Source organism: Tamandua tetradactyla, chromosome 25, assembly GCF_023851605.1.
Source record: "Tamandua tetradactyla isolate mTamTet1 chromosome 25, mTamTet1.pri, whole genome shotgun sequence".
NCBI classification, from domain to species: Eukaryota; Metazoa; Chordata; class Mammalia; order Pilosa; family Myrmecophagidae; genus Tamandua; species Tamandua tetradactyla.
This window is the reverse complement of record NC_135351.1, coordinates 827,418-845,435: the sequence shown is the minus strand read 5'-3', so window position 1 is coordinate 845,435 and position 18,018 is coordinate 827,418. Positions and strand designations below refer to the sequence as shown.

General features: G+C 41.4%; 2 pseudogenes; both read right to left on the bottom strand.

The window, feature by feature from the left end:
* The window catches only part of LOC143668739 (eukaryotic translation initiation factor 4E transporter pseudogene), an 11,129-nt pseudogene extending 3,659 nt beyond the window's left edge, over positions 1-7,470 (bottom strand).
* A 171-nt stretch (positions 7,471-7,641) lies between these two features.
* LOC143668833 (zinc finger protein 280B-like) lies at positions 7,642-9,236 on the bottom strand (annotated as a pseudogene).
* Positions 9,237-18,018: the final 8,782 nt, after the last annotated feature.

The window sequence follows — 18,018 nt, the reverse complement described above, 5'->3', positions numbered from 1 at the left end:
TGTGCAAATGTCTGTTTGTGTCTTTGCCCTTAAGTCGTTTGAGTAGATACCTAACAATGGTATTGCTGGGTCATATGGCAATTCTATATTCAGCTTTTTGAGGAACCGCCAAACTGCCTTCCACAGTGGTTGCACCATTTGACATTCCCACCAACAGTGGATAAGTGTGCCTCTATCTCCACATCCTCTCCAGCACTTGTCATTTTCTGTTTTGTTAATAATGGCCATTCTGGTGGGTGTGAGATGATATCTCATTGTGGTTTTGATTTGCATTTCTCTAATGGCCAGGGACATTGAGCATCTCTTCATGTGCCTCTTGGCTATCTGTATTTCCTCTTCTGGTAGGTATCTGTTCAAGTCTTTTTCCCATTTTGTAATTGGGTTGGCTGTCTTTTTGTTGTTGAGTTGAACAATCTCTTTATAAATTCTGAATACTAGACCTTTATCTGATATGTCATTTCCAAATATTATCTCCCAGAGTGTAGGCTGTCTTTCTACTTTCTTGATGAAGTTCTTTGATGCACAAAAGTGTTTAATTTTGAGGAGCTCCCATTTATTTATTTCCTTCTTCAGTGGTCTTGCTTTAGGTTTAAGGTCCGTAAAACCACCTCCAATTGTAAGATTCATAAGATATCTCCCTACATTTTCCTCTAACTGTTTTATGGTCTTAGACCTAATGTTTAGATCTTTGATCCATTTTGAGTTAACTTTTGTATAAGGTGTGAGATATGGGTCTTCTTTCATTCTTTTGCATATGGATATCCAGTTCTCTAGGCACCATTTATTGAAGAGACTGTTCTGTCCCAGGCAAGTTGGCTTGACTGCCTTATCAAAGATCAAATGTCCATAGATGAGAGGGTCTATATCTGAGCACTCTATTCAATTCCATTGGTCGATATATCTATCTTTATGCCAATACCATGCTGTTTTGACCACTGTGGTGGTCAAAACAGCATAATATACCCTAAAGTCCGGCAGTGCGAGACCTCCAGCTTCGTTTTTTTTCCTCAAGATGTTTTTAGCAATTCGGGGCAACCTGCCCTTCCAGATAAATTTGCTTATTGGTTTTTCTGTTTCTGAAAAATAAGTTGTTGGGATTTTGATTGGTATTGCATTGAATCTGTAGATCAATTTAGGTAGGATTGACATCTTAATTATATTTAGTCTTCCAATCCATGAACACGGTATGCCCTTCCATCTATTTAGGTCTTCTGTGATTTATTTTAGCAGTTTTTTGTAATTTTCTTTATATAGGTTTTTTTGTCTCTTTAGTTAAATTTATTCCTAGGTATTTTATTCTTTTAGTGGCGATTGTAAATGGGATTCATTTCTTGATTTCCCCCTCAGCTTGTTCATTACTAGTGTATAGAAATGCTACAGATTTTTGAATGTTGATCTTGTAACCTGCTACTTTGCTGTACTCATTTATTAGCTCTAGTAGTTTTGTTGTGGATTTTTCCGGGTTTTCGATGTATAGTATCATATCGTCTGCAAACAGTGATAGTTTTACTTCTTCCTTTCCAATTTTGATGCCTTGTATTTCTTTTTCTTGTCTAATTGCTCTGGCTAGAACCTCCAACACAATGTTGAACAATAGTGGTGATAGTGGACATCCTTGTCTTGTTCCTGATCTTAGGGGGAAAGTTTTCAATTTTTCCCCATTGAGGATGATATTAGCTGTGGGTTTTTCATATATTCCCTCTATCATTTTAAGGAAGTTCCCTTGTATTCCTATCTTTTGAAGTGTTTTCAACAGGAAAGGATGTTGAATCTTGTCAGATGCCTTCTCTGCATCAGTTGAGATGATCATGTGAATTTTCTGCTTTGATTTGTTGATATGGTGTATTACATTAATTGATTTTCTTATGTTGAACCATCCTTGCATACCTGGGATGAATCCTACTTGGTCATGATGTATAATTCTTTTAATGTGTTGTTGGATACGATTTGCTAGAATTTTATTGAGGATTTTTGCATCTATATTCATTAGAGAGATTGGTCTGTAGTTTTCTTTTTTTGTAATATATATGCCTGGTTTTGGTATGAGGGTGATGTTGGCTTCATAGAATGAATTAGGTAGTTTTCCCTCCACTTCAATTTTTTTGAAGAGTTTGAGGAGAATTGGTACTAATTCTTTCTGGAATGTTTGATAGAATTCACATGTGAAGCCGTCTGGTCCTGGACTTTTCTTTTTAGGGAGCTTTTGAATGACTAATTCAATTTCTTTACTTGTGATTGGTTTGTTGAGGTCATCTATTTCTTCTTGAATCAAAGTTGGTTGTTCATGTCTTTCCAGGAACCCATCCATTTCATCTAAATTGTTGTATTTATTAGCGTAAAGTTGTTCATAGTATCCTGTTATTACCTCCTTTATTTCTGTGAGGTCAGTAGTTATGTCTCCTCTTCCATTTCTGATCTTATTTATTTGCATCCTCTCTCTTCTCCTTTTTGTCACTGTTGCTAAGGGCCCATCAATCTTATTGATTTTCTCATAGAACCAACTTCTGGTCTTATTGATTTTCTCTATTGTTTTCATGTTTTCAATTTCATTTATTTCTGCTCTAATCTTTGTTATTTCTTTCCTTTTGCTTGCTTTGGGATTAGTTTGCTGTTCTTTCTCCAGTTCTTCCAAGTGGACAGTTAATTCCTGCATTTTTGCCTTTTCTTCTTTTCTGATATAGGCATTTAGGGCAATAAATTTCCCTCTTAGCACTGCCTTTGCTGCGTCCCATAAGTTTTGATATGTTGTGTTTTCATTTTCATTCACCTCAAGGTATTTACTAATTTCTCTTGCAATTTCTTCTTTGACCCACTTGTTGTTTAAGAGTGTGTTGTTGAGCCTCCATGTATTTGTGAATTTTCTGGCACTCCACCTATTATTGATTTCCAACTTCATTCCTTTATGATCCGAGAAAGTGTTGTGTATGATTTCAATCTTTTTAAATTTGTTAAGACTTGCTTTGTGACCCAGCATATGGTCTATCTTTGAGAATGATCCATGAGCACTTCAGAAAAAGGTGTATCCTGCTGTTGTGGGATGTAATGTCCTATAAATGTCTGTTAAGTCTAGGTCATTTATAGTAATATTCAGATTCTCTATTTCTTTATTGATCCTCTGTCTAGATGTTCTTTCCATTGATGAGAGTGGTGAATTGAAGTCTCCAACTATTATGGTATATGTGTCTATTTCCCTTTTCAGTGTTTGCAGTGTATTCCTCACGTATTTTGGGGCATTCTGGTTTGGTGCATAAATATTTATGATCGTTATGTCTTCTTGTTTAATTGTTCCTTTTATTAGTATATAGTGTCCTTCTTTGTCTCTTTTAACTGTTTTACATTTGAAGTCTAATTTGTTGGATATTAGTATAGCCACTCCTGCTCTTTTCTGGTTGTTATTTGCATGAAATATCTTTTCCCAACCTTTCACTTTCAACCTATGTTTATCTTTGGGTCTAAGATGTGTTTCCTGTAGACAGCATATAGAAGGATCCTGTTTTTTAATCCATTCTGCCAGTCTATGTCTTTTGATTGGGGAATTCAGTCCATTAACATTTAGTGTTATTACTGTTTGGATAATATTTTCCTCTACCATTTTACCTTTTGTATTATATATATCATATCTGACTTTCCTTCTTTCTACACTCTTCTCCATACCTCTCCCTTCTGTCTTTTCGTATCTGACTCTAGTGCTCCTTTTAGTATTTCTTGCAGAGCTGGTCTCTTGGTCACAAATTCTCTCAGTGTAGTTCTTGTTTTTACCACAGAGAGAAAACATATTCTTTCTATCAATGATGCATGTAGTAGTTTGAAAAGAATATTTATATGTACACATGTATATCATGTACATATATGAATAGTCATATATACCCTCAAAGCTGCCAGGAAAACTTAAACCTTGATAAAACTATGAATTAAAATTAAAATATTCAGCCTGCAAAATTCAAAATGTTTGGGATTTTCACCTTACTGAAAAGTATTGAGAATATAAACTTTAATAAGAATGAAAGTAAAATGCATCAAAACGTTTGGGATTCAGATGATGCTGTATGCAGAGGTAGTTAAGGACTCAAATTCTTTCTCTACCAAAGAAAAACAAAGCTTTTAAAATAAAAGCCTATAAAAAGAACAATGCTAAAGAAGAGATATAATGAATAAAGACAAAAAATAGAGAAAAAACTATTATAATAAATCAGACGAAGTGTTGTTTCTTGGGAAAAGCAAATCAGAAACCTAGATAAAGTTGTGACAAATCTATTGAGGGAAGAGGGAAGATAGTTCCATGTTAGAAATGAGAAAGGGGTAATGTGGTAATATTCTACCCCAAGGGGGACTTTTTTTGCTTCAAGGAAAGAAGATTTCTAATAGAAAAGTTAGTAATGCAGACCAGCAAAAAGAAAACTTGGGTTAATAAAGAAGTAAATGGTTGTCTCCAAAAGATGTAAACAATAAAAAAAAAAGGAACAATAATTATCTTTAATGTTCTAAAAATAGAAATACTGATGCAATTTATCTTTAAGCAATACACTCATTACCTTTCATGGTAAACAATTCTGATTAAAACCATGAACAAGAAAGCCCATTAACTCCATCACAGGTATCACTATTTGAAATTCTGGTCAATGTAACAAGACTAAAAATAAGCATAATTGTCAAGAAAAGAGTTTACTCATTGGTACTAAATAAAAATTGAATAAAACTGAAAGCATGCTGTTACTGAAGAAAGATAATACAGTGAAAACTTTTTTCAAAAAGCATTTTATTATTTATAATTGCTACTTTACTTAGATTTTTTGGCAACATTAATAAAATAAGAGCTTTTACCTGGAAAACAAACAAGCAAAATAGACAAGGAAATTCACAAGGAGAAAAGGTAATAATAAAATAGTAATCTTGACAGTTATTCAATATATTTGTAAGCAAAACAAAGTAACACTGCCTTAAAAAATAGATATCAGTAGAAAAGCAGAGAATGCGCCTGAAAGAAATCACAATATTAATTTCCTTTTGGTTATAGGCACAGAGATTGGCTCAAGCTAGCTCAGTTCTAACAGGGAAGAAAAGCCCTTGATGATTATCTGTTCCTGGCTTTCTGTGAAAGCCTAGGAAACTAAATAAGAATGGAGAGGGAAGAAAGGAGCTGGAGGAGAAGTAAAGTACTTTTAAGGAAGAAGACAAAATCAGGGAAAAAAGAAGGGAGACTGCATTTTTGGTGTCACTGTGATGATGCTGATGGAGCGAAATGAGCCAAAGGAAGTGTGGAACAAAGCAAGGTAGCAGGCCATGCAGACCGAGGGGAGGGGATGCCAACAAAGCAGGCAGCATGTACAGTCTCCTAGCCAAGAGTGTGATTTGCTTAAGAAAAAGCTGTCAGAAAATGGTGCATCAGAGGGGAGAATTGTAGAGAAGCCCGGCAGAGAATGGAAAAGAGAGATGAGGTAGGCAGGGGCCAGATCCCTGGAACCTCAGATGTGGCAGTAAAGGGCAATTTCTACTCCTTAGGAGCCTGCTTTAGGGAAGCAGCAAATAACAGTGCTGATAATACTGAGCAACCACAAAAACATAGATTCAACAACAAAGGAGGTAAGTATGCAAAAAAATGTAGACTATTTATACACAGTAGGATTTTCCACCTGAGGCCAGAACAAGTGGATGAGAGGTAATATATTTTAAATAATTGTGAAAAAATAACAATAAAATAGTAATAATTAGCAAAAAAAATATTTCTCCTCCTCAAAAAAATGCTGGGCCTGAAATTTTAGGAAAGTGCTGTGGCCCAAGCAAACTAAATGAAAAGGCCTGGTAGAATGTTTAAGTGCAAATCAATCCACTAGGGCTATACTCAGTCAATAAAATGACACTAAACTGTGGACAGTATACTCGCAAAATGGCTTTGTTCCCTGCATTCCATCCTCCAAATCTAAGAGGGAAGCTGAGCTCTTGAAGAGTCTCTCTTCCCGGCTTTTCATGAAAACCTAGGAAATGTCACTCTAGTAGGAGGCCGAAGTAATGAGATGTAAGGTGCCTTCATGGAGGAGGAGAAAGGAAGGGAAAAAACATTTCTCCAGGCCTGGTCTAGAGCCAGCATCCCACATTCCTTAAGGGGTGTGCAGAGGTTGCTGGGCACCTGAGTCAGCAGTGAAGGAGAAGTGGCCCTGGACCAAGCCTCGAGACACAACCCTGGGAACCCACAGCCGCAGACACGTGCTGATGTTCAGGAAACTACACTCAAGAGGGCAATCCTCAGTTCCCTTAAAGAGCACTTGGGGAGGGCAAGGGCAAAGGTTCCTCCACAGTACAGTGGCAGATTAAATTCCCGACAACCCTGAAGGACAGAAACTCTAAGACTTACTATTTTTTGAAATAAATGGGACAGTTCCTGCACACTGGAGTGTCAAGTAAGACACAAAGCATTTTCAGTTTGATAAATTTGAAAAGTAATACCTACAAGAGAATAACTGCTAAATTTGAGATATTCACATCAAGGGCAAGACACAACATTGCATGTGTCACATGTTCAATTACAGTAGGACACACACACACAGAAAAGTAAATGGAAAAGTCCTATAATGTGTTTAATTTTAGTCACCTGGGCTATCTTTTTTATCTAACTGTACCTACTGTTTGTGGACAAGCCCCCATTCTAACTTAACAGTGGAAGAAATCACTTTAGTCCAGTCCATCAACTGGGCAATGACCTTTGTTTGGCCCTCTTCAGTTAAAATTATGGATCCAGAACTCTAACTGTGGGATCCCCTTTCCCTTGGAGGCATCACAGGCTGACACAGACAGTTTGCTCTCCACTGAAGGCCAGCGAGAGGGGCTGTGGGAGCAGATGAAGCAAATTCCCCTCTGGATCACCAACAAGAGGTTCACTGGTGCCAGGCCCCACTCTACTAATCACTGCTGTTTCATTACTTGAAACAGTGACAGCTGATACAGCTGTTCTGTCTGCAGGGGCTGCTCACAAAGCAAAAGCACTTTACTTTGAATGGTTTTGCTTCCTTGGATATTCCTGCATCAGATGAAGATAGGCAGTGTCCTTCTGCCTTCACTCCAAGACCTAAGCAGATGGGAGCATCTCCCTCAATGGGGACAAGGGGCCACCGCTCCTCCCTCAACCAGCCTCAGTCTAGCTGCCTCCCCACACTCCCATTATTTTAGGCCAGCAGAGCAGAGGCACTTCTGGGAGCTCAGCAGCAAAAAGAGTCAGGTCTCACCCCATAACAAAGCCATTCCAGTTGGAAAAGAGGTAATACTGAAATCTTCAATGCATGGAAGAAGTTGAAAATAAAATTAAGTACTTCAAAAACCTCAGACATTCTATATACTGACAGCAAAATTTTCAAAAGAATATCAAAATAATAAAAAAGGTATCTCCTTTCTTTTCTCACATTCTTACACACAAACAACTTTTATGTGTTAAGTTAGTTACATGAAAACTAAGTAATATACATCAAAGCAATACCTCATAATTCAGATCAAACCATATTGTACATCATGAATTTAAAGAAATCCATGAATGATCCATTGGCTTCGCTATTTTTGGTGCTACTGACACATGCAAGGTTTAAATATTTTGTCTTTGGGGAGGTTTTGTCTTGGATTGTAATATCTACTTTAGAAAATTCACCAAAACTATAATTAATGAGAGGTTTTTGAAATTCTACTTTTAGATATGAGGGGTGATGACTGAGCCAGATGTACTCACAGTAATGGACACTATTTCCACCGATCCTGGTTGAAGAGGCCCAGGGACATGTGAATATCAACCTTTGTTTCAGGAGGGAATCCTTCCAGTTGCTTAGGCTTCTTAAACATTTGATGATACTGGGTCTTGTGCTCCATTTTTTTCTTGAAAGTTAAAAGCTGTAGCCAGCATTTGGAACACTGGTGAACATTCCTTTCCCAGTGCCCTCTATGATGGCGCATGTATGGGGAGGCAGTTTTAAAATTTTTCAGACAAAATGGACCCAGCAAATTTGTAGTGTTTTCATGGCATGTTCTAAAATGTGTTTCCACATCAGCAAAGGCTGATGATCTGTAATTGCAAACCTGGCACACGTAAGGCATCTTGCTAGGTTTGTGATTGTCCTTCATGGGTTGTAAGAGAACTTGGTCTGTTTCAAATGACAGTTCACAGATTTTACAAACAGGGGAGGGCTTCTGGGGGATGGGCACACTTTCAACGTGACACTGCAGCTGGAAGGGAGTGGAAAATTGCCGGTGGCAGTGCTGACAGGTGGTATGGCCTTCCCAACTGTCACCCTTCTGCTTCTGAAGCTCCAAATGGTGCTCCATAAACTTAACATTTTTTAGAACTTTCAAGCAGCTGAGGCCCTTAAACTATGTGTGAGTCTTTTCTTCTGGCTGCCAGTCTCCTTTATGCTGTCCATAGTAAAAGTCATGAAGTAACACAACTAAATTTCCTTTCTTGGAATCAGCAGTCTTGTTCTGACTTGTTAGGCTTGAAAAGTCTGGTTTTGCTGGTCCTTCAAAGCTGTTTGCTATGTCCTGAGTCAGAAGAGCCAAACGTGTCTTGTCATTCACACATGCCGATGGAAATAATGTTCCATTCTGAACATGGTTTAATGAGGTAGGAACACCAGTGTTCACTGTGGGGAAGGCACATGAAAGGGTATCTGAAGAGTGCCCCCAGTGTTCCATCACTGAGTTTAGGCCTTTTGGGGTTTCTACTGTTTATATCAGAAGGGGAAGATCATGTGAATCATGAGGACTTTCATCCTTGCGGAAGAATGAGCAGCTTCAGCCACACACTGCATCCATGGTGGGGGCAAATCTGAGGCAATCAGGCGTATGACCTGCGGTGGGCTCCTTTGACAACCAGGGTTAGCCAAATGCTCCATAATCATAGGAATATCCATTGACCTCAATACAGGTGGAGAAACTGGCCAATTGGCCACTGCCCTTGATGATGGGGCCACATGGTCTGCAGGCTTCAATGCTGGAATGGTCACTTGACCCATGTGTTCTTTCCTTTTGGCTGAACCTGAGCCTGGGGTAACTCTGTTCAAAATGTTTGAAATGACAGGTTTTGCACTTGAAACTGCCTTGACAAAGAGAATGTCAGGATCTTCCACCTCAACAAAGATCAGCTCAGCATCTTCATCATCTTGGCGTTTCGAGTCTTCTCCATTCTTCATCTGTGGTGCTGGCTCCTGGTCCTTCTCCCTCAAGAGATGTGCCATTTTACTAATATTTTTTTGCTCAATTGAAGCCAGAGGTCCCTTCAAATTCCAGAGTTTTCTTTCTATAAATTGTTACCTAAACACAACCATATGACATTAGTCTGTATTTATTTGAAAAGACAAAAATCATTACCTTATTTAATCCTCCCCCAAAACACTGTTAAAAACATCTCTGTTTTACACATGAGGTAAGCAGGCTGAACCCATTTAAGTGACAGCTAGTTAGTGGGTGAGCAGGATTAGAAACCCAGCTGTGTCTGATTTCACAAAGCTTTGAGTTGTACATTGCAGTCTCTGTTCTTTAAAAGACAAGATAAAACTGATAAGGGGAAGCCAAAGAGGAAGGTCAGCTTGTAAAGGACCAAGCCCAGTTCCTAGCACAGCATGAGCTCAGAATCCCTAGGTTCTCATCCAACCCCATATCTTTATGATCTATTGCTGGCAATTCTAACTTCACCTCTCCAGCCATTCCAGCACCCAGTGTCCCAGGATGTCAGGTGAACTGCTCAACATCCTTCCTGCAGGGCAGGAACTCAGGTGAGCGAGTGAGGCACCTGGCATATAAGGCTAAAGGAGGCACACCGTGAAGCTGGGGTGAAGCTGTGATGCTTCCCAGAAAAGAGTATGATCTTTTAATCCATTCCTGTGGGTGCAGATCCTGTTGTGGGTGGGACCTTTTGATTAGGTTGTTTCAACAGAGATGTGACCCACCCCATTCAAAGCAGGTCTTACCCCTTTCCTGGAGTCCTTGGTGAGAGGATAAGGGCATAAAAAGCCTAGAGAGCTCTGAGCGAAGCACCCAGAGAAGTTTGGAGAGAGTTATAGAAAAAAAGCCCCCAGAGGCGACAGAGAGAGAGATGCTGAGAGGACCCATAGAAGCCCAGAGGAGGCCACTAGAACCAGAAGCTGAATGCAACAAGACCTGAGAGTGAAGGACCAGGGGATGCCAGCCATGTACCTTGCTAGTTGCCAGGGGAACCCTGGATGCCTGACATTTTCATGGCCTTAGAACTGTAAATCTATAAACCCATTTCTGGAATATTGTGTAACAGCAGTTTTAGCAAACTGGAACACATGGGTTCAATGCCCCTGAGCGAGTGCCTCATGAATGTTGAGTCCTAGGTGCCTCACTCCCCTCCTCTGAATCCCAGACCCAGGTCTACCTTCTTGGATACTAAGTTTTCTAAGCAAACTTACCAAAGTTTAATACCAGACATCCCCCTAAAAACCCTGCTGCCCCTAGAATGTTCCCTTTCTCATAAACCTATTCTGTTGTTCAGTTCATAAACTTTGGCAGTCTTTCCCTCAAACCAGTTCAAAGAAATAAAACAAAATAGTTACTATGCTTAAGATACTTAAAACAGAGTTAGGAGATTACTCTCAGGCAAATATCAGCCACATATTATCACAAACTGCCAAAGTATGCAAAGGCTCAAGAAACAATGCTCAAAACCCCAAGGATACCTGGACCATAAAACAAACTACAAGATAAAAATCTCAGTTAACTATCTAACCTGAAGGGCAACTGTAGTACCCCAAATATTCACCAAGTACAAAGCAACTTATTTACTCTTTTTCTTTAGAAACCCTTGCCTGCAAATGTCAAGACTGGGTGCAGTTTTGGTTGCTACATGAATCTGTACACCTCCAATTGCAATTCCAAGAATCCCCCCAAAAATGAGTTTGTTGCCTTTCAATTTAGTTTATTATTTCTCGGTTGACAAACCCTATAGGCAATCAAATGGCATATCTCCTCTCACTTCTCAAGGTATCCAGCATTCCACTCCTTTCTACCCCAGCTCCACCTTCCTGATGGAAGGCACCTATCCTCTCCCCCAGGATCACTGCAGAAGTTTCCAGTCTGTTTTTCAGAACTACCCACAACAGCCCCAATGCTCCTGATGAAATATATAACTCAGCTGGCATTCATTCTTTTCCTTATTCATCTCCAGTGGTTTCCCATCTTATTCATAAGAAAACATCAATGAACTTGAAAGGCCCAATAGAGCCTTAAGCCATGTGAGCTCTAGGAGTCTGGAATGCCAGGTCTTTTACTCTCCCAGGACTGTGGTTGTACCCCTGCCTTGAACGTTCTTTTCCCAAACATTCCCATCATGGCTCCTAGTCCCCTTCAGACCCATGTCTTTTTCAGCAAATCCTCCCTGACCACCTATATTAGCTAGGGTTCTCTAGAGAAACAGTATCAGCAGGAGCTATCTGTAGATATAAAGTTTATAAAAGTATCTTACACAACCATGGGACTGCAAAGGTCCAGGGTCTTTAGGGAAGTCCGTGAGCTGGTAACTCCAATGAAGGTCCTCAATAAACTCTCAGGAGAGGCTGGCTGGACAACCATGGAAATGGAAGAGTCCAAATCTATAGGGCAGGCTGTGAAGCTGGTGGCTCTGATGAAGGGTCTGGACAAACTCCATTGGAGAGGCTCGCCGGCTGAGGCAGGAAGAGTGACTCTCTTCTGAATCCTTCTTAAAAGGCTTCTGGTGATTAGATTAAGTATCATTCATTGCAGAAGACACTCCCCTTAGCTGATTAAAAATGCAATTAGCTGTGGATGCAGCTGACATAATCATGATTTAAGTCCATGAAATGTCCTCATCACAACAGACAGGCCAGCACTTCCCTGACCAAACAAATGGTCAGCGCTACCTGGCCAAGTTGACACATGAACCTGACCATGACAGTCCACCCCTATCAAAAACTAATCTCCCCCACCTTCCATGCCCTATTGTCCCAACAAGGCTGTTTTTCAACTGAGCGTTTGCCATCACACATGATAAATGCAATCTTGCAGGCCCAACATAAAAGAATGATAGCTGCTTTTAATAGGATCAATTCTGTACACAATAGACTCAAATCCACCTGTCCAACATTTAATGAATTCTGAAATGTAACACTATCAGGCACCCATGCCAAGCCCCATGTCAGCAAAACCAAAATCTAAGTAATTTTCTATTCCCACCCCCCCCCCAAAAAAATGAATTTAAGTCAACCAAATAGCTATCACCAACTCCTTATTCTTAGGATAGCAACATCCTCATTGCTAAGCAACTGCCTACACTAACCAATTAGGCAATGCTGTCTGCACTAACCACTGAAGATTTCCTCCCTGTGTTCTCTCCTTTTCTGTTTTTAATGGACTGTGCACTCTTTGATTAGCAGTATACCTCTCTACTTTCAGGCAAATGGAACCTTTCCAGATTATGAATTGATTCAATAAAACTCTCTGAGATCTAGCCAAATCTTGCTCAAGTTTTTATTTTAAAAAACATTATATAAAATACATCTTGTTTCTTTTTTATTTCTGTCCACTGGATGGTAAGCTCCATGCAGGCAGAGACTTGTGTTTTGTTTAATGCTGTGTCCCCAGCTTCTAGAACAATGCACATCATTGTTACATAATAAATCGTAGCTGTTTTTAATATGCTCAATTCTGTGTACAATAGACTCGAATCCATTAATTTCATGTTGTCTAACATGTAAAGAAATCTGATATCTAAAGTGACGTAACACTATGAGGTAAAGGAATAATTAAGCAAGGATGTATGCAGGTGCATGTATATATAATTGAAACTTAAGTTTTGTAAAATAATACTCTCACTACATGGGATATACTCTATCATCTATGACATTAACACAGTTTATGATTCTAAGCAGACTACTTTAAATTTTACCATTTCATATTTATTTTAACATCTCTGAAATCAGATTACATCTCAATAGCATTTCCTTGGTGTGTTTGGCAGGCTAGATTTTTTTAATTTTATAGTGGCACCAAAAATAATGCATCTTATAATAGATGCCATCTTACAGTCCATGAATAAACTCTCTTTCATTTTTATAAGTTGATTGCAGCCCACAAAATTGATTTCCTAGTTCACTGGTGGGATGTTAGCTTCATTTTGGCAAAAACTGGTTTAAGGCAGCCTGTGTTGCTTTTGAAGTCTAGGAAGCAAAGACTTGTTTTTACATTAGTAACTCTTTAAAAAAACCTTCAAAATTACATAATATAACATATATACAAAGTAAAGAAAGAAAAAAGCAATAGTTTTCAAAGCACTCTTCAACAATTAGTTACAGGACAGATCCCAGAGTTTCTCATGGGTATCCTCTCAGAGTTTTCCTTCTAGCTGCTCCAGAACATTGGAAGCTAGAAGGAATAAATACTTTTTTCATCAACACAATTGACTTTTTTTTCTTTTTTGTGTAAAATAACACATATACAGAAAAGCAACAAATTTCAAACCACAGTGGGACAATTAGTTATAGACCAGATACATTACTAACTTTTTAAATGTTTAAACTTTTCTACACTTTAAAAAAAACATTTTCTTATTTTTGAATTTTGGAAAATAGACCAAAGGAAGAATATATCATGATATATGTAGATTATACAAAATTCAAATTTCAGTGTTAGAAAAAAGAAGTAAAACAAACTAGAGTTACTATGGCTAGGGCATTTAACGAGTTAGGAGGTCATTTTGGAGAATAGTCTCAATCTGTGTCCCAGATATTACAAACTGTCAAAGTCTGAAAAGCCTCCCTGCACCCTAGGGCATCTGGGCCGTAAGACAAGCCAGAGATAAATAACTCAGTTAACTGTGCAATCCAAAGGACAAACAGAGCGCCCCACAAATCCACCAACCACACTCAGCTCCTCTCATCTTTTCCTTTAAGAAGCCAGATGCGTTTTGGGGTTGCTGTCTGCACCTGCGCTCCCCAGACCGTGATTCCAAGCCCCCCAATAAATGCCTCGGTTGCCTTGCAGCTCAGTTTGCTATTCCTAGGTGGGCCATGTGCGTACATGAAGTTTTGCTAGAGCACAGACTGCTCATTGCCCAGCTGAGGCTGCTTTCACCGGCTCCATTCCGGTGGAGCAGTCCCAGGATATATAGTTACTTTGTGGCTTCTCGGTCCCAGGTCAGCCAAGCCGCCGCTGTGGGCCCCTCCCCGGCTGCACGCGGTCTGCCGACAGGGCGTCTGCAGCTGACAGCACCTGCCTGCAGGGGGTTCTCCCGGTTAGAGTCGGGGCTGGTGTCCAACCTCCCACCCACACTCAATTACAGGAGAGGCTGGGGGGCGCAGGCCAGGGGGAGAATCCGGAGGCCCCCACTCGATCTCCAGTTGCTGGGGCTGGCGGGCAGGGCCGGGCAGGGGCGGGCAGGGGTGGCCACAGCCGTTCAGACCGCGTTGGAGCCGCAGCACAAGGGACGGAGTCGTCCCAGATGCAGTTTCTTATTTCTAGGCTGACAGCGGCCACAAATCAAATGTTGCTGTTTATTTTTTGTACGCTGTATGGCGGGGTTCACGTTTCATTCTTTTATCCACGTGGCTATCCCTTATCGCAGCACCAGTTTCTGAACCTTGGGGGGTGGGGGTTGAGGCGCAGGGCCCGCTTCACAGGCGAAGAGTCTACCCCTGAGCCACCCTAGCACTCCTTGCTGTTTTATTTTATCGCGATTTTATTGAGACATACATCCACATACCGTATAATCATCCAACAAATTGTACCATCAGCGGTTCACAGGCTCATCCTATAGCAGATGAACTTTCGTTAGAATACAGCCATGACCGCAGTCTGCTGTTGTCTGTACTGCCCTCCTGACTCCTGCGCACCGCAGAGTTCATGTGACGTTAGCACCGTCCCCGGGGCCTAAAGTATTTTCTGATGTGGCCCTCCCCAGTCCTACACCTGGTGTGAGAGCAGGGACACGGCGCTACCAAATGTCTGAGCTCACCAGTTCATCAGGTCTGGAGAACTAACACCTGCCTGTGCCCAGCCCTGAGGCAGCCCGAGGTCTGTGCAGGTTTGAAGTTATTACATACCCCAAAAAAGCCTTGTCTTTCAATCCTCATTCCATATTGCTGGGTGAGATCTTTCCGGATGGTATCCAAGGAGATGTGTCTCCACCCCTTCAAGGTGGAGCTGCTCACTGGAGCCCTTTAAGAGCAAACAATTTGGGAAAAAGCTTTAGAGCCACCAGAACTGACAGAGCAACCAGAGCCAAGAGCCCAGGCAGCCAGAGACCTTTGGAGATGAAGGAAAATCCCCCCTGGGGAGCTTCAGGAAACAAGAAGCTGGGAGAGCAAGCTAGCAGATGTCACCATGTGTCCTCCTAGCTGAGAGAGAAACCCTGAAGAAATCATCGGCCTTCTTGAACCAAGGTGTCTTTTTCAGTATACCTTAATTTGGACATTTTCAGGGTCTCAGAACTGTAAACTTGCAACTTAATAAATTCCCCTTTTAAAAAAGCCATTTTGTTTCAGGTATATTGCATTCCAGCAGCTTGCAAACTAAAACAAGGTCCTAAACCATCAGACCCTATCCTGCCTGACCCCTCCCGCCTATCCCCTCCCTCCCACCACTTTGCCTTTTGTTACTCAACCCCTTTGCCTTTCTTGCTCTAAGACCTTTGCAATTTTGTTCCTTATTTCTGGAATATTCTGCATCCAGACATCCTCTTGGCTCTTTCCCTCACATCTTTCAAGACTTTATGACAAAGCTGCATCCCAACGATGTCCACCGTGTGAGGCAGGGAAGGCTGGTGTGGCAGGAGGGAAGTGGCTAGAGTGCCAGGTGCTCACTGATGGGCGGAGCCTTCATGCTTTGTGTCTCCTGCTTCTTCCTTAGGGAACTTATCACCCCACTTCCTTCCTACCTTGTCGACCGAGTGCTGAGCCTTGAAGTTTAGGAGCAAAGGAGGGCTAAGAATTGTCATGGTTCAGGGAACAGCAGATGGAGTCCCCTCGTGCATGTCGGGAGATGGAGAGGGGATGAGAGAGACCTGGGGGGGCCCAGTTCTGGCTGTAGCCCTTGGTAGGCAGAGTTCTGGGGCATCCCTGCTGTGACCTGCGTCCCACGCCCCTCTCCCTCCTTGCTTTTTGCATGATTGAGAGGCTTCAAAGGAGGAGACCACAGGGGGCCCTGGACTGACCCTTCTTTCCCTCCTCCCTGGCCTCCCCTGGCTCATGTCCCTGACCTCATCCCTCACTGAACTCCTCCCTCCTCTTAGGCCCATGGCTTCTGTCTGTCCTGACTCAGCCTCCCTCAGTGTCCAGGGCTCTGGGACAAAGTCACTATCTTCTGCTCTGGAAGCAGAAGCAGCTGGAAATTATAACCAGCTCTCCTGGAGTTAACAGCAGATCAATATGCCACCCAAGCTCCTGACTTACACTCAGATTTCTGGGGTCCTGGCGCCCTCCTCTGGGTCCACGTCTGAGAACACGGCCCCCCTGAGCCTCTCTGGGCCCCATCCTAAGGTCGAGGGGCATCAGCACTGTGGGGCAGCTGGTTCACCAGCACCAACACATGGTCCAAGGCCATGGAGACATGAGGCCAAAGCCTCCTATGTACTCCATGTCTCCCAGTTTCACCCCGTCCTTAGGGTCGAATGGTGAGTCCTGCTGTATTCTGTGCTCCTCTCCCCATGCGGCAGGTGCTTCAGGAGCAGCCTCCCCAAATGGCTGTGGCTCTTTATAATGAAGTGGAAAAGGGAAGCCGTCTCCCAGCGGTCTTGAGTAGGCACTAATGAATTGACCTGGTGATCCATGTCTTAGTTTCCATTGCTGCAAATTGACTTCCACAGGCAGATGCCTGCAAGCAGCCCCTTTGTGTTAGCTCACTGATTGCCTGGGTCAGGGGTCTGAGCTTAACTTGGCTGCCTGTCTCTGGTCAAGGGCTAGCAACTTAATAAATTCTCCTTTTTAGAAAGCCATCCCATTTCTGGTGTATTGCATTCTGGCAGCTAGCAAAGTAAAACAGTTGGGAAGAGTAAGGAAAGGAGACCGGGTTTCAGTTTTTATGGTGGTTAGGGCATAGGCTAGGAAGAGGATTCCTGCATGTCAACAGGAACTTTTTAACATATATTTTTATTATAAACAACGAACATACATACAAACATTCTTGTCATACAAACATTCTTGATGTATAAACATTCTTGATGTGGTTACAATCAATGGTTCACAGTTTCATCACATAGTTGTGTATTCATCACTGTGATCACTTTTTTGAACATTTGCATCGCTCCAGCAAAAGAAAAAAAAAAGAAAAACCTCATACATGCTATATCCCTTTCCACTCCCTTTCATTGACCACTAGTATTTCAAACTACTCAATTTATTTTAACTTTTGATCCCTTATTATTTATTTCTTATCCATATTTTTTACTCAGCTGTCCATGCCGTAGATGAAAGGAGCATTAGACACAAGGTTTTCACAATCACACGGCCACATTTTAAAACCTATATCATAAAACAGTCATCTTCAAGAAACATGGCTACTGGAACACAGCTCTACAGTTTTAGGTACTTCCCTCTAGCCACTCTAATACACCATAACTAAAAAAGGAACATCTACATAGTGTGTAAGAATAACCTCTCGACTCTGCTTGAAATCTTTCAGCTGCTGGCGTTTTATTTAGTCTCCTTTCTCTCTTCCCCCTTATGGTCAAGAAGGTTTTCTTAATCCCTTGATGCTGAGTCCCAGCTCATTGTAGGATTTTTGTCCCACTTTGCCAGGTTTGCACCCCTGGGAGTCATGTCCCAAGTAGAGAGGGGAAGGGCAGTGAGTTCACCTGCCATATTGGCTGAGAGAGAGAGACAGAGAGACAAAGAGAGAGGCCACATAACAGGGACTTATGTGCTTTGAATCTTCCACCAGTGCCAAAGTAGAAGCATCCAGACTTGCTTATCAGTTTGTCCAGATATGCAGGAAAAAAGGAAGAGGGAGGGGTGAAGCTTAAATATCATCAATATTCAAACATCAACAAATGGAGTCACCCTCTTTGTTATAATTAGT